General features: G+C 38.6%; 1 protein-coding gene across 2 annotated transcripts in view; it reads right to left on the bottom strand.

The window, feature by feature from the left end:
- Positions 1–15907, bottom strand: part of LOC146005335 (uncharacterized) — a 159685-nt gene that overhangs the window by 105263 nt on the left and 38515 nt on the right. The window contains exon 1 of one of the 2 annotated variants that reach the window (XR_014444009.1): positions 10788–10905. The exons of the other annotated variant lie outside the window; for it this stretch is intronic. The gene's annotated coding sequence lies outside the window, so the exon portion shown is untranslated. Of the gene's footprint in view, positions 1–10787; positions 10906–15907 lie in introns of those variants that run through there. 2 annotated transcript variants of the gene reach the window in all.

Raw genomic sequence — 15907 nt, forward strand, 5'->3', positions numbered from 1 at the left:
TGAAGATTAATCATTAGTATACAAATACATGTGCTTACGTTTTCGATTGCATCCAAAGGAAAACAAGGGGTCCCGGGTTCGATGCCCGGTGGAGGCACATAGTGGTTCGGATCCCACTTTAAACTGTAGGTCCAGTTCCGATTAGCCTTACTGTACATAAAGTGGACTTACAACACCAAATCAATCAATCAATCAAGCATTCATAGGAGCTAGCAGGTTCCATTGAACGTTTTATATCGTATCGCCAGCTCGGATTGGACACCTCTCTTCTAGGTTTACTGACATTCTGTCAATGTTCATCATGCTAGTATACTACAGCGATAAGAAGCCTCCGGGTGCGAAATAGTTTTAATTTATTTTGCGAAGTGCTTTAGAACATTTTGAGTTTCGAAATTCGAGAGAATGAGGACGCACAACTGGACATCTGGACACGGAAAACGAGGCATTTGCAATTCAAGACGAGAGCGAGACCAGCTTCCTCATTTACGAGACTCTCTGGAGGTTCACTGGCTGGTAACCCAACCGTTCCTAGAAACAAATATACACAGCTGGCACCACTGACGAGGCGTGAAGATTTGAGAGGCAGTTCTGTTGTGCGAGAAGAGCATAAAAATGAAGCGAGGAATCAGTTCATGAATCCACTCGATAAATCACGGTAAATGGCCTCTCGCTTTTCAGCTAAGCTCAAATAAGCTCTTCGCTATTGTCATCTTTCTTTTACTAACCCCCACACTCCTTCATTTTCCTCGTCTCTCTTCCTCCCCTCTTTCCTTTCTCGCCTTTACGCCACCCCTCTCCCCTTCCTCGTGTTTTTTTTTTTTATTAGTGTATTTTCGAGCGGATGACAAGTTAGAAGTAGGAAGGTTTGACTTTTGCCGGAAAACGAAGATCGAAGGACGCCGTGTGTTGCGTCACGAGAATAATCTCATTATCGACTTTATGTAAATGCCTTGCCCCGTATCTTTGAGGAAACGGGTAGTTTTCCAGTCGTGCATCCAGCTCTACGGGACCATGATGGCCCGTTTTTCCACACTCCGTTCGCAATTCGCTTCCTTCTTTTCGTCCTACTGTCCTTTAGTAGCCTGTGCTTTCTTCTTCTTCTCCCCCTACTGACAAGACTCGGGAGTCGTAAAACCGGGCGGAATTTTCACTCCTTACTTTCAGTCTTAGCATAATTCGATGTCTCTTTTATTCGCCTTTTTTTGGCTCGGTTTCTTTTTTTTATACTCTGTGGCGCGCTCTCTACCAGATCATAGAAGTCAAACACAAGCCAGAAACTGGGGGAAAAGAAACGATTATTATATGTGCATGCATAAAGTCGTCGTTCTTTTGTTAACTTGCATTGGGGGTCGGGAAGTCGGAATTTAGATTCTGTGCTTTACTACGTCGTAATATCGGTTCAAATGTAACGCAGGAAAGAATTATGGATGATAGCAATTCTGATTTTATTGTCTTTTCGGAGTCGATAGCTCGTAATTTTCCCGATATTTGCGCTTTATTCGGCTCTTTTGTTACGAAACAGTGAACCAATTCTTCAAATGGTTCGAATCCACATCGTCTTTATTTCCGAATTATCCGGAAAAACCACATATCTTTGAGGATACAATAGCAATTTTATTGTATTCCATTAGGATTTTTTATTTTGTGTGGTATTGCAAATAGCCATTGTAGAATAGAATGTCAGAAATGGAAGTACTGTATCGCTGTAAATGTTCTCACAAACTGTGGTAGAGTGCAATTGATCGGGGTGATTTGTATTGTACAAGGCAATTCAAGATGATAAAGTGGTGTACATCGCAAACCCCAAACATCAAGAAAATTGGGGGGAAATGAGAAATTGGGTAATACGTGTGATACAGAATATACTTTCACTTGAACCCAGACAAAAAATGAAGTGCATTAATGAGGCAAGACATGCCATAGAAATGTTCATTAACTGGAAACCATATACAGTATGTCGTGCATACATACATATACGCGATATTTCTAATACCTAACTCTCAGTGTGTCACGTCAGGTCACACAATGAGATATGCCAATTCTAAAATTTAAAACGGAATCTCTTGCGCCGCCAACGGACGGTGTGAACAGGTAAGCTGGAAAGTTGGTCATACCGGAACTACAGGGTGTCCCACGAACGGCGCAACTGGGAATTAAGAGTGGCGTTACTTTGTAACCGAAACCTGTACATACATAAGTCATACACCAAATGTTAGCCCTGTCCAAGCAAGGAATATAGAGATTAGGTAAAGCCATCCGAAGATTGCCGATCTTGCACGAACGCGTGACGTCACCGGAGAAGCAGTGAGCTCGTCTGAAGCAGACGGCCCCTAGCATTTATATGGGAGATTCAGAGAGCGAAAGTATATTATTACTTTTAGGAGGGGGAAAATAATAATTGTCATCCTCCAAGATGGTATTGAGGCATCCTTTTAATGATTAGTAACATAATTGAAAACGCGCTACTTTTAAAAGGGGGCAAAGTACATGTGAAAAAATGTATTTTGAAAATCCATATTCCTGAAACTTTCCGACCGATGCGCTACAAAGAAAGTTGCGTGTTCTCCTTTAGAATTTCGTCATTTTACAAATCGTAATATAATTTTAACAAAAACGTGGCATGCTAAAGAAGAATTAAAGAGTTTAAAAAATAATTGATTAATAGACTTAGTTTATTTTACTTCGCTATCTGTCACATATGGCTAATCGCAAAGATGAGGATGCGTGATGATATGATGAAATTGAAGAAAGGAAAGTAGACCCATGCCCGGGCGGGGATTCGAACCTGGGGGCCCTTGGCATCGTAAAGCGTTGTGCTAACCACTTCGCCACGGAGGTCAGCATTACAAGGAAATAAACAGAAATTGGCATCTATGTTTTAATATGCGAGAAACATTTGCGAGGAGGTTATTGAAGTAACAAATAATTATTACAAGACGTTGTGATGAAAATTATTAATATATCTGAAATTTCGAGAGTTGACCTTGCAGTCTCTAAATGTACTTTTAGGGTTACGCAAAACCTTTACTCAAAATTGATAGTGTAAATTTATAAGCTATTAAAATTTCAAACTTATTCCTGTTCGAAAAGAGAAACTGCCAAGTCAAATTAATATTTCGTAGAAATACATATATTTGTCTTTCATGAGGCCAAGAGAGTATTTGGAGGGGACGCTGGCTTGGGAAGGCTATAGTCCCGGATCTCGATCTGCAAAGGGGCTTCCAGTGGGAAAACATTCCTATGAAATAGTCCAGAAGAAGGGGCGAAATGATTTTTTTTAAATGGCTCAAGAATCAAAGATATAAGTGGATATTTGACAAGCTTAGTCTAAAACTTACAACTGAAGTCGTACGTGTGTGTTTGGTGGGGGGGGGGGTGGCTACGTCAGGTAACACAGTGGAATATGATTCACAATAAATAATTAAAATAAATATGTGGGAACAATAGAAATTAAAATGTGCTATAGCTAGTGACGGCGCAATAGTAAAGATGGAGGGGTAAATCATATTTTCCCGGGGCAATCATGTTTATTATTCCGTTACATACGACACAAAAATGCATATTTTGGCTAAAAGAGCATTCATTCATTTATTTATTTTTGTCGTTTTACTGGGGGCAGATAAGAGAGAAAGAGAGAGAAATTGTCGAACGAGAATAGGGGGGCGTTCCTGCCTCCCCCCCTGTAGTGTGGTCACTGCCTATAGCTATGCTGGAGAAGAATGCACCAATTAATACACTATTAAATAAAACAGATACTTTTAAAACTTTTAATCAAATTATTTGTGAACTATGATTTAAATTTAGAGAGAGCACATTTAATTTGGATGAGTTAACTTCTGAAGCCTGCCATTTCCGAGCCTTCTCTGAACTGCACTGCCCTTTGAGCCCTAGCTGCTGCGTTCAGGAACGAGCTGAATACTAATTAAAACAAATATGTGACAAATATATATAAAAAAAACAACGTGTTGATGCTATTGACGGCGCCTAAGAAAAGACAGAAGAAGAAGAACGTGGAGAGTGCAGTGATATTTTACGGAAAGCAGCAGGCACGTATCCAGGAATTCTTTTCGGGGCGGCGGCTGAACACCATTTTTTAAAGGGGTATCACAATTGTATGTTTAAGGCCAGTGGTGGCAATTGAGTTCCAAAATGTGTGGGGGGTGGACAAAGAAACAAGCATTAAGAGGCCATAGTGTGATAGTGTGGAGGCAAAAGAATGGGGAGCAACTATCTCCTAAATCGTCGCCACTGTTTAAGGCTGTCATTTTAATCAGAATGTGAAATCGGGACATTTTCTACCACTCAACTCCTCTGTTTCCATGCATTAATATTGTGTGCCGGAACCATCTCAGTACGTATGTTTGTCCATTTCTTCTCATCAGGCATCAAAACATCTATGTACCAGAAGTGTTTTTACGAAGGTATTACACATGCACGGAATGCACAATCCACTCGACAACGCGAGATTCAAACTGTGTGCAGGGAACTGGAATCAGACAGTTCACGAATATTTCTCTCTCATTCGAGCCTGAACACCACTAATGTGTCTTGTCCTCCCATGTTTGCAGCTCTTATAAAAGCCGAAACCCACCAAATTGTTCATATTCATGCCTAAGCACTCGCAAGTGTCAAAAATTGTCTGTTGAGTGTGTGTCGAACCCAGTAGCCTTAAACAAAAGTATTTTTTATGCCATGAAATTCTCGGACTGCATACACAAAATTTGGTCCTGGCACAATCAAACCAAAATTACAATGAATCCGAATCGCCCTACCTGCGGAGCTACCTTTGTTGTGCAGCTTCCAAATGCTGACAAGTCTCTTCTACATAGTGTTCAAGTTCGCTACGACAACACCGAAAGCGTAAGAAAAGTTTACGTGCAATATTATCAACAACAGGGTTATAGAATATTCTCCGTCTTGGCTTGATAAGTATTTCTCTCCTAAAATTATCGTCACATTATTCAAGAAGACAAAAACCTAATTTTATCTAGTGTAAAATGAAAACTTTCCTGGTGGGGGGGGGGGGAGTCCACGAGTTACGATCCCCACCTTGGATACGCGCTATAAACAATAACAGGGTCCGTAGAACATTCTCCGTCTTGCCTCGATAATTATTTATCTCCTTAAATTATCGTCACATTATTGAAGAAGACAAAAACGTAATTTTATCTCGTGTAAACTGAAAAATTTCCTGGGGGAGGGGGCTCGAGACACCTGATGCCCACCTTGGATACGCACTATTAACAATAACAGGGTTATAGAACATTCTCCGTCTTGTCTCGATAATTATTCCTCTCCTTAAATTATCGTCACATTATTCAAGAAGTCAAAAACCTAATTTTATCAGTGTAAACTGAAAAATTTCCTTGGGGAGCGGGGGGGGGCCTCGAACCACCTGATACGCGTTATTAACAATAACAGGCTTATAGAACATTCTCCGTCTTGCCTAGATAATTACCTCTCTCAAATTATCACCATATTATTCAAGAAGCCAAAAACCTAATTTTATCTAGCGTAAACTGAAAATTTTCTCAAGGGGGGCTTGAGCCCCCTGATTCCCACCTTGGATACGAGCTGTTACCAATAACAGGGTTATAGAATGTTCTCCGTCTTGCCTCGATACATATTTCTCTCCTTAAATTAACGTCACATTTTTTTTATTTGACACCACAAGAAACAAAAAATCTCATTTTATCTAGTGTAAACCGAAAACTTTCGGGGGAGCTTGAGCCCCCTAAGCCCCCCCTTGGATACGTGCCTGGGAAGCAGTCACGTTTATTACACCCTTACATTTACATACAATATTATAAAGTTCTGCTTTTAGATCTCGCACAATGCCTTTTACACAAAAATGGGCAATCTCGCATTTTTTTATATCAATCAAGCTGTGATATTTTAGTTTTCTTCCATTAGTTTTCTGATAATAGTTTTCACAGCTTTCCATAGCATTTAGGCATTATTTCAGTTGACAAGAACAAAATAATCTTATTTCAAAACATAGAGCAAAAAGAAATCCAACGCGCTTAAGTTAAAACTCCCTTACATTGGAAGCCTGGAGAGAACAAAACAGGGGTTCCTTCGTTAACACGATTTCTTGAAAACCATTTTACACATTTGAATCAACTTTGTGATAAATTGATTAGAAAGGATGAATCTTAACAGTAAAAGTTGTAACTTTTCCCTTGCTACTATATTTTAGAAGATATTCGTTGTCAAATTTCTCAATATTTGCATAAGGAATCAGCCTTTTCCGTGCCGAGTGTTTCGATGGTGACGTCATGCATCCACGAACAACTGCGCATACGATCTGCGCCGCCGAACGAGCACCCCCTGCTGTCCAAGTAGATATTTTTAAACATAGAAACAACAAACGGGGTGCAGTGTTGTTCATGCAGTGTTGCAAAATGTAAGTGAAAGTGTACATTTATTTTTCCACAAAGCATGGAAAATTGCATGTCAAACATTCGTACGGAAATTTGGACGTCAATTTCCACCTTGGGTAGGTGGACTATTTCGCCATCTATAGTTCAGAGAAGAAAACCGATCGTTTTCGCGTATAGCCAATCCTGAAATGCCTCGTAAAGGCGTACCGGTCCAAATGGGTGTTTTAAAAAAATTATGAGGTACAGTGGCAACACTGTTGATGTTTGAAGGCAACAAAAGGTGTGTTTAGTGATGGTCTATGACATGGAAATACTGGAAACAGGAAAAAAAGAAAATGCAAATTATGGTGAAAAAAGTGTTACTTACCTACTCCTGGCAAACATGGAATGCGCGTAACAGGCAGTGTAGCTTTACAAAAGATGTTGAAAATGACAACCATTTCCCCTGAGGCATTCATCAACACGTTTTATCATGTTGGAAGCAACTTTATGCAAGGTTGATTAGTTTATATTGTTAATGGCTGTGCAAATGTTTATTTTTAGATCATCAAATGTTCTTGGGTTATTAATGTAAACTGTTTGTTTCAAATAACCCCACAGAAAAAATCTGGAGACGTCAGATCCGGGGAGTGACTGTGCCATAAGTTTTTGCTTATAATGTGATCGCCAAAAAACTCTGCCAACATGTCTAAAGTTTCATTAGACGTGTGACATGTTGCGGAGTCTTGTTGAAGCCAACAATCACGTTCATCACGTTCCAACAGAGAAATAAACTGTGTGATAAGGTCACGATAAACTATTCCGTCAACTGTTGTGTTGAAAAAGAATGGACCGATTATTTTTCTCCGCGAAATCGCGCACCACACACCGATCTTTTGTGGATGAAGTGATTGTTCATGTAACAAATGGGGATTGTTACTTGACCAGTGTCGAGAATTTTGACTGTTGACATATCCATTTAAGTGGAACCATGCTTGTGACGTTACATGCTTCATCCGTGAAAAAAACCTTATCCAAAATATTCACACCATTGTCTCTAATAAAATTTCTAAACCACTGGCAGTATCTTACACGTGCACCTTTGTCTGCTTCCTTCAGTTCTTGCACAGCCTGTACCTTATATGAACGTAGGTGCAATTGTTTTAACGCTCGGTGAGTTGTTGTTTTTGATACACCTGACTGTGCAGCAAGTTTACGAACAGATTTCCTGGGAGATTGTGATATTCTCTGCTCCACATCCTGCAGCACACCTTGTGTCAAAACTGGTGGTTGTCTGTGGTAGGGTTTGTCATTAACTGATCCTGTTTCACGAAATCTGGAAACAGGTCGATATATCGTCGAATTTTCTGGAACACTGTTATTCGGATATTTCTCGCGAAACACAGTTTTTACACTAGCGTACGATTTTGAACAAAAATAATGTTCCACAATGAATACCCTCTCTTCCAAAGAGTACTTCATTTCACAGAACAATTCTAATTTTCCCCTACGAACAATGCGAAATGCACGGCTCAAACAGTTCTGAGTACACAACTAACTGATTCTTTTGTTCTCGTTCGGTGGGCGCTCTTATCGCATTGCATGGTTGCCTGGAGTAGGTAAGTAACACTTTTTTCACCATAATTTGCATTTTCTTTTTTTCCTGTTTCCAGTATTTCCATGTCATAGACCATCACTAAACACACCTTTTGTTGCCTTCAAACATCAACAGTGTTGCCACTGTACCTCATAATTTTTTTAAAACACCCATTTGGACCGGTACGCCTTTACGAGGCATTTCAGGATTGGCTATACGCGAAAACGATCGGTTTTCTTCTCTGAACTATAGATGGCGAAATAGTCCACCTACCCAAGGTGGAAATTGACGTCCAAATTTCCGTACGAATGTTTGACATGCAATTTTCCATGCTTTGTGGAAAAATAAATTTACACTTTCACTTACATTTGGCAACACTGCATGAACAACACTGCACCCCGTTCGTTGTTTCTATGTTTAAAAATATCTACTTGGACAGGGCTAACATTTGGTGTATGACTTATGTATGTACAGGTTTCGGTTACAAAGTAACGCCACTTTTAATTCCCAGTTGCGCCGTTCGTGGGACACCCTAGTAACGTTTAACAGTCCATGGGGCATATCACTCGCTTACGTTAAGTCTCACATTATGTATGATCCATTAGTGATGATTGAAAATTATATTTTGTGAATGTGTGGAGATGTGATGTCATATCTCTGTCTACCATTTCACCCGTCTGCCTCTTATTGACTCACCTGTATGCAGGCACGTATCTAGAAATATGTTTCGGGGTGGGGGAGGGGTCCGAACCAAATGTCTCAGGAATAATAATAATAGTAATAATAATAATAATGTTTACATTAAAATAATTATATTAAATCAAATTAATACTAATTACAATACATAAATTAATATTATATTATTATTACATGAATAGGTAAAAAGATTGTATAAGAAAGAGTTGTAACAGCGCATATTCATTACGTAGCTTACCTGTAGTTAAGATCGGAATAATTTAAATAAAAACTAGTGCCCTGGCATTGAAATTAATTCCAAATAGATGAATAATTGAATATTTAGCGAATAACAAAAATGATGTTACATGTAGTTGGAGAAAAGTAAGTTTCTGATTAATATTTTATGCATATTATTTTGAGTAGTAGTGAACATAAATCTTCTTTGTCATTCATAGCAGTATGATTCCAATGTATTCCTTGCCTTCTAAAAAGTTCAGAGTAAATTAATGTCGTCACTGTATTTCGGCGATATATATCGTGTCTGCGATATTTCGTCACGATATTTGGCGATATGGATCGTGGAGACGATATATAACATCACGATATTTAACGATGTATCGTGGAGACGATATATCGCCGATATCACAAAACGGAAAAAATATAGTATCGTATCGTCTGTGACGATATTGTCTTGATGATGTATCGCGATATCAAATTTTTGTTATCTTCCATCTCTAGTCAGAAACGTTTTGATGAATGGCAGCTGCAACTGGTTACCAGGCAAGTGCCACGAAGTTCTGTATAAAAGTATAGCTTGTCCCATCCGCTCACGAAACTACGGAATGTTCATACATGCACTGTATCGACCAGGATACATCTATTCATTCGCCACTTTTTATCAGTTTTAAGTCTCAAAAATTGCAGGTTGGGGCGCCTAAACATGGCCACCGAGCGCACTCATCTGTTAAGTTCCCATCTACTAAAGTGTGGTTTCCTCCAATCCATTTTATTGATTCTGAATGCTCCTCACCGAAATAAGTTGAATCATAGTTCTCAGTGCACAACGGAGATAAACAGCTTCAAGTTTAAACCCAGTTATTTCCAGTCTGGTACAAAATATCTGTGAGAAGTTCAGGACATATGTTTTCGACAATATTTCTCGTTTCGAAGAATCGCGGTGATATTCTTAGTCTGAAAAATTACCACTCCTAGATTGCTTTCGCTGACGTCCCATATCTGTAATAATTTCATGTCGCTGTAAGCCACAGATACAGAGGCATTAGATGAGAACTACCCTTACATATAGCACAGGCGCAAGTGAAGAAGTAATTTGCATGCCGCTATTATCATGTTAGAATCTTGAGCATAAACTAACGATGCACGAACGATTTGTTCTGTGCCGGACGACTTGGATTTGGATCATTGAGTTAAAATTATTTGTTGGAAATGGCCATTGTGCTAATTGTGCACAAACGCTGACATTTCGTTCGAAAAATGTAATAACGATTGTCACTTTTTCTCCTGTGTATAGGTAGTAGATTAATCTCACCTGCTGACCTTCAAGCGTTTGAAGCAATGCATTTTTGATGTCTATTTTGGCGTATTCCATTTCCATTGTTTAACTTGATTCTGTATCTTTATCTGCAATCTAAGTGAATTAAACTTCTTTTTTTTTTCGAATTTTACCCGTAGAATAACGTCCACTGGTGGAGAAACTCAGTACTGCTACTGCGGTAACTGCAAGCAAAGTTACGAATGCATGTGCCGTTCCTGTAAAGTATTTTTGGTTCAATTCGAACGAAAGCTTTCCCTTATGTTCCACCAGTTCCACGAAGATTTGTAAATAAGTCTATCTAGTTTTGTCCAATGTTCACTATCAGACGCCGTAGCTACTCCTGAAGGCGATAAACGCCAGTTCCATTAAAACTATTGTGTATAAAATAAGGTGAGCAGATTTTTAAAAACGAAACATTTTGCATATTTTCCTGAGGGGAAAAATGGGACGGCAAAATGTACACATTTTTAATATAAGAATTAGAATTGTTGACGACATTACATAATGGAATAAAGGTTACGAATGTTTGAAGAGAACAATCTACTGCAAAGCAATAAACGTTATCTAAGTGTATTTCCAAAATAGATAGACGTACCGTTGGTTTCTTCTTATACCAGCATACAAAGCAACGAATCGCTTCTTATGCTTTCACGGTGCACACCTCTAATATAAACCGTCCGCACTGTAGTTAGATGTGAATGACTGAATGTTACTATGCCACACTTCATGGTAATAGTAGAGAAGGTGTATTGTTGCAGTAATTCCATGCCGAAAATCATTGTCGCAGAAAAGGGACACTCTGGCGTCCTGTTTTAAGTCCCCCCCCAAAAAAACCGCGACAGACTCAATAAAAGGGACTATCTCACCTTAGTATAAAATGATTTTAACAGCAATAAGATAAGTGAAATAACTTTCACTGTGCGTAATCTAGTAACGTGACCAATTGCGAGAAACACTTTGGATCGTAACGAGTTACCAAGCACTTCACTTCGCTGATGAGAGCCGTAATCGCAAGGCAAAATGCATCGCGGGAAAATGCGATGAGGAGAAATGGCACTCTGGGAAGTAGGGGAGGGTCGAAAAGCGCTGTAGATGAGACAATGGACGTTGCTGGCAAGACTAAGTGATCGCATTCTTTCCGTCCGACTTCCTGCGGAGCTCCATCTCGCTTCGCCACTTCCAGCAAACAGCTTCCGTTTCCGGTCCGGTTCGCCATTTTCCTCGAGTGACCATCTCGGAAAAGGAACGAGGGGATTGTCGGACCCAAAGACCCGAGCCAGAGGGAGGGAAGGAGAGACGTTCTTTGCTTCTGTATCTCTGCACAGATTACTGGATGTTATGTCTGTGCCTTTGTGCGTACCAACGAATTGCAGAAGCGAATCTGTTAAACTGCTTGTATCCCATGTAATGATAATACGTATGTATGCAAGGGGAATGTGAGCAATGGGGCATAACGTTATCACCCCTCTGGCAAATTGTGTTCAGCGTTCTAGTTAAATAATCGAAAACTCGAGATCATTTCCTAGTTCCTTGTAGACTGAGATGCATAGATATTGTAGCCAAATTGTTCATAAGTATTTTCATTCCTTTTTTATTCTACTTCTCTGTTGTTTTTAAGGAATGCAATTCTGTTAATGTGAATCAGACATTGTCATCTATTTATTGGCAGCTTTATTTCAATTGATGATAATCACATTGTGAAAAACAGACTGAATGAAAATGGTGATGAATAATTCGCCTACTATTATTTTTGCCTTTGGGTGTACTGACACTAGTGGAGTGAGTGGTTGTCAACTACTTCCTTCGCGTGTTCTTTCAAGTTTTGAACCTCACATTGAATAAAATAATGTGAGCGAATATGGTGGTGGATAATTTGCTTTGATTGTTTTGGTTATTTTACTTCGCTTTCTGCCACTTTTGGCTAATCGCGACGATGAGGATGAGTGATGATATGATGAAACTGAAGCGACATTAACAATGAACACCCATTCCCAATCCGGCATTCAAACCCGGGACCCCTGGCATCGTAACGCGACGTGATAACCGCTCCGCCACAGAGATCGAATATTCGATGGACAATTTGCGTGACAATATTTATGCAATCCATGGTTGAACTCGTGAGCAGAATCGATCTCGTTCGATAGTTTGGTACGATATCGCAAAATTCACTCAAATCCAGATTTCATAGGCGTGCGCAGACTCTCTGATGGGGGAGGGCAAAAGCCTCAATGAAAGTTCAGTCTGGGAACGAGAAATCTCATTCTATGTCACTGTTTATATTGCATTTGTGTGTACGAAACAGGAGCGTGTACAGTATCCGGACCCGCCTAAAATTCCATTAGTGTAATTTCAGGCATAATTTTATATCATACCCTTAATGTTGAAACGAAACTCACATTTACTTTCCAAGAAAGACAAGCCGAATCTAAACAAAATTCTTGCTTACAAATTAGACACATATATTTGCAGATGTTGAATAGAATAAATACTGTTCTTGAAACATTATAATGAACTCCTTCAGTCCCATGAAAATATCTTACACTACAATAGTCTTCTTCTTTCATTTGGCACCAGAGTTTTAAATGCCTCCACTATGTCACCAACACAAAGACAGCAAGATTTTGCTGAACATAAAGCAACATCAGATAATTAAACGGGTATATGATGTTGATCGGAATTTAGTATTAACACGAAAAATTTGTCAAAGGAAAAACAGAAGACATGTTCAGAACTTTGCAAAAATCTGTATATGTCGCACTCGCACTTGAGGTAGCATCAGAATCGCTCAACCACCTAAGCCATTTCCCAGAGCTGAGAAGAAGTCGGACTTCCGCATGCAGCTCAATCTCGGACACACTGATCCGAGCAGAAAGAAGCTTGAGAGGATCTTCATTAGGTTCTATTAAAACCCTTAACCGAGCAACCAGTGTCTATCAGATACTGTTGCTTATATTTTATGTCACATACTCCAAACGACACTTCCTGCGAACATGATATTTTTTGTCTTTGTTTTTTTCATTTCACGATATTTGACTTTGTTTGATAAAGAAGGTAAGGCGTAAAAAATATTTTCCATTTCACTTACGTAAACGGGAACGCAGTGTCTGTCGGACACAGTGTACTATTGAGATGTAAAGAAGTCTACTTGAATATGTATTAACAAATGTTTAATAAAAAATAAAGTATTTAATAAGACATCACATAAAAATATTACCGTATTAACGCTAAAATAGAAAGAATGAAAAATATATGAGCAAATAAAACAAACTATCTTCCGGTCTAACATGTTTCATGTACTACCTAGGTATGCTGCAAAAAAACAACAACATGCAATTACGATGATGATGAATACAAGAATTATGGACATAAATATCAATATTAAATATTAAATATCATGTCTTGTTTCCACAGCGATGAAACATAAAAATCTCGCATTAGAAGGGCAAAATCCATTTAAAACAATGTAGTGTCCGACAGACACTGCTTGCCTGGACACGTTACAAAAATAGCTTGCCCGGATAAGGGTGTAAAAAGTCTACCTACTGCATTCATCAGATTTAGTTTCCTGCCTGAAACGTACATTGATGCCACATGAGAAAATCAAGGAGAGGTAAAGTGCTTGTTCTTTGAATTCTTCTTATTTTGTTTTGAACTGGACTTCATTTCGTCACGTATCATCTTGGACGGTGAAACATTTTTCACTGGAGAAATTACTATATCCAAGTCGTTACATATTTCAATAGCGTTTTTAAATATGGTTTCGTACCATCTTTACGCTAGGTTTTGTAGAGTGGCTTTAGGATGTCGCACTTTGTCCATTGCCACAGCAGGTCAGAAGTTGATGATCTAAAAATTATCAGAAAATGACCTTTAAAATTACCTTAAAATTATTAAAAAATGATCTAATAATTTTTTTATGTTGTGACTAATTGTACACACATATTAAAGCGACAATAGTGACCAGCAAGGAAACGTAAAAGTAGACTTTACCTAAAGTCTTTAAAGTTTACTGGAGGAAAATATAATAGTAACTAACTAACTCCCTAGCCTTCTTAAACCCGAAGGTTCATGGCTGCAGCAACACAGGCCTTCCATCTTTCCCTATCTTGAGCAAGTTCTATATACTCTTTTCCATCCCTACCGATTTCCCTTAGGTCCATCTCAACGTTGTCCCTCCATCTTCGTCTTGGCCTTCCTACAGGTATCTTACCATCAGGTTTCCCAACAAGAATCCTGTAAACTCCTCTTTCCTCTCCCATTCGTGCCACATGGCCTGCCCACATAAGTCTTCTTGATTTAATGATTCTAATAATATCTGGACACGAATACAAATTATGTAGTTCTAAATTATGTAACCTTCTCCACTCACCTGTCTCCTCATCCCTTTTAGGTACAAAGATTTTCCTAAGGATCTTATTTTCAAATACTCTCAATTTATGTTCCTCTTTCAATGTAAGGGACCAAGTTTCACACCCATATAATACTACAGGCAAAATTACTGTTTTGTATATTTTAACTTTTAGCCTCCTAGATATTAAACGAGAAGACAAAAGTTTATGAAGAGAGAAGTAACATGCATTTCCTGAATTAAGCCTGCTTTTTATTTCCTCTTTAATATAATTTTCATTTTTTAATATTACTCCTAAGTATTTGAATTTTGAAACTGGTTCAAACGAGTTGTTATCAATAATAAGATTTTGATTATTACCTAACACTTGGTTTCGGCCTGTAAGCATATATTTAGTTTTCTCTTTGTTAACTTCCAAACCTATCTCTTTAGCAGTTCTGAAAAATATTTTAGCATTATTCTTAATTGTATTCACATCATCCCCCAGTAAGTCTACATCATCTGCATATGCTAACAACTGAGTCACACCATTTAATTTTAGTCCTTCTTTAGTTTCTTTTACCTTCCTAACAGCATATTCTAAGGCAAAATTAAAGAGCAATGGAGATAATGCATCTCCTTGTTTTAACCCATCATGAATTGTAAATTTGTCAGACATATTAATACCCACACGAATTTTACTTTCTGTTTCACTGGTGCATATTTTTATCATACTAACAAGCTTCTTAGGTATCCCAAACTATACTAATATATTATATAATTATATATTATATAATAAGAAGAGATTCTTGGTAGCCATGAGGCAGAGCGCACTACACACATCGTCCGTGCTTGAGACTACCCAAAAAAATTATCTTGTGACGTAAGTGATAAAGATTCACATTTCCCTCCAATATCATCTCTGATGTGGACTCACGTTGCGAAACGGTAATGATATCCCGTTTGCTTATGTGAGAGTATCATCCGCCGCTATCCTACGTGTCGTTTGACACGTGACTACACGACATTCCTTCCCTCCATGTCCTTCCTTTATCGAGCGACGTGTTAATCAGACATTGTTTCTTTGAACGGAACAATAGCAGGACGCAAAAGTTAACTGTGAGAGCGTATTTCGAAGGTCTCAATTCAGGTCAATGGCGTACCCAAGAGAGGGTTTGATGTAGATGCAGGCCCAATTATATGAGCGAGGAATTAGAATTTTGAGGAAAGTGAGGTAAACGACAAATAGAAAATGCTTACATTGAAAAGAACGAAATTAATAACTAAGATACTTCTCAACAAAAAAAATCTTATTTCGAATCATTCCTATGCAGAGAAAAACGTAATTTTTACAAGTACAGAAAGTTAGTTTGAACCACCAAAAACAG

The sequence above is a fragment of the Lepisma saccharinum genome, chromosome 23 (assembly GCF_977018435.1).
Source record: "Lepisma saccharinum chromosome 23, izLepSacc3.1, whole genome shotgun sequence".
NCBI lineage: Eukaryota > Metazoa > Arthropoda > Insecta > Zygentoma > Lepismatidae > Lepisma > Lepisma saccharinum.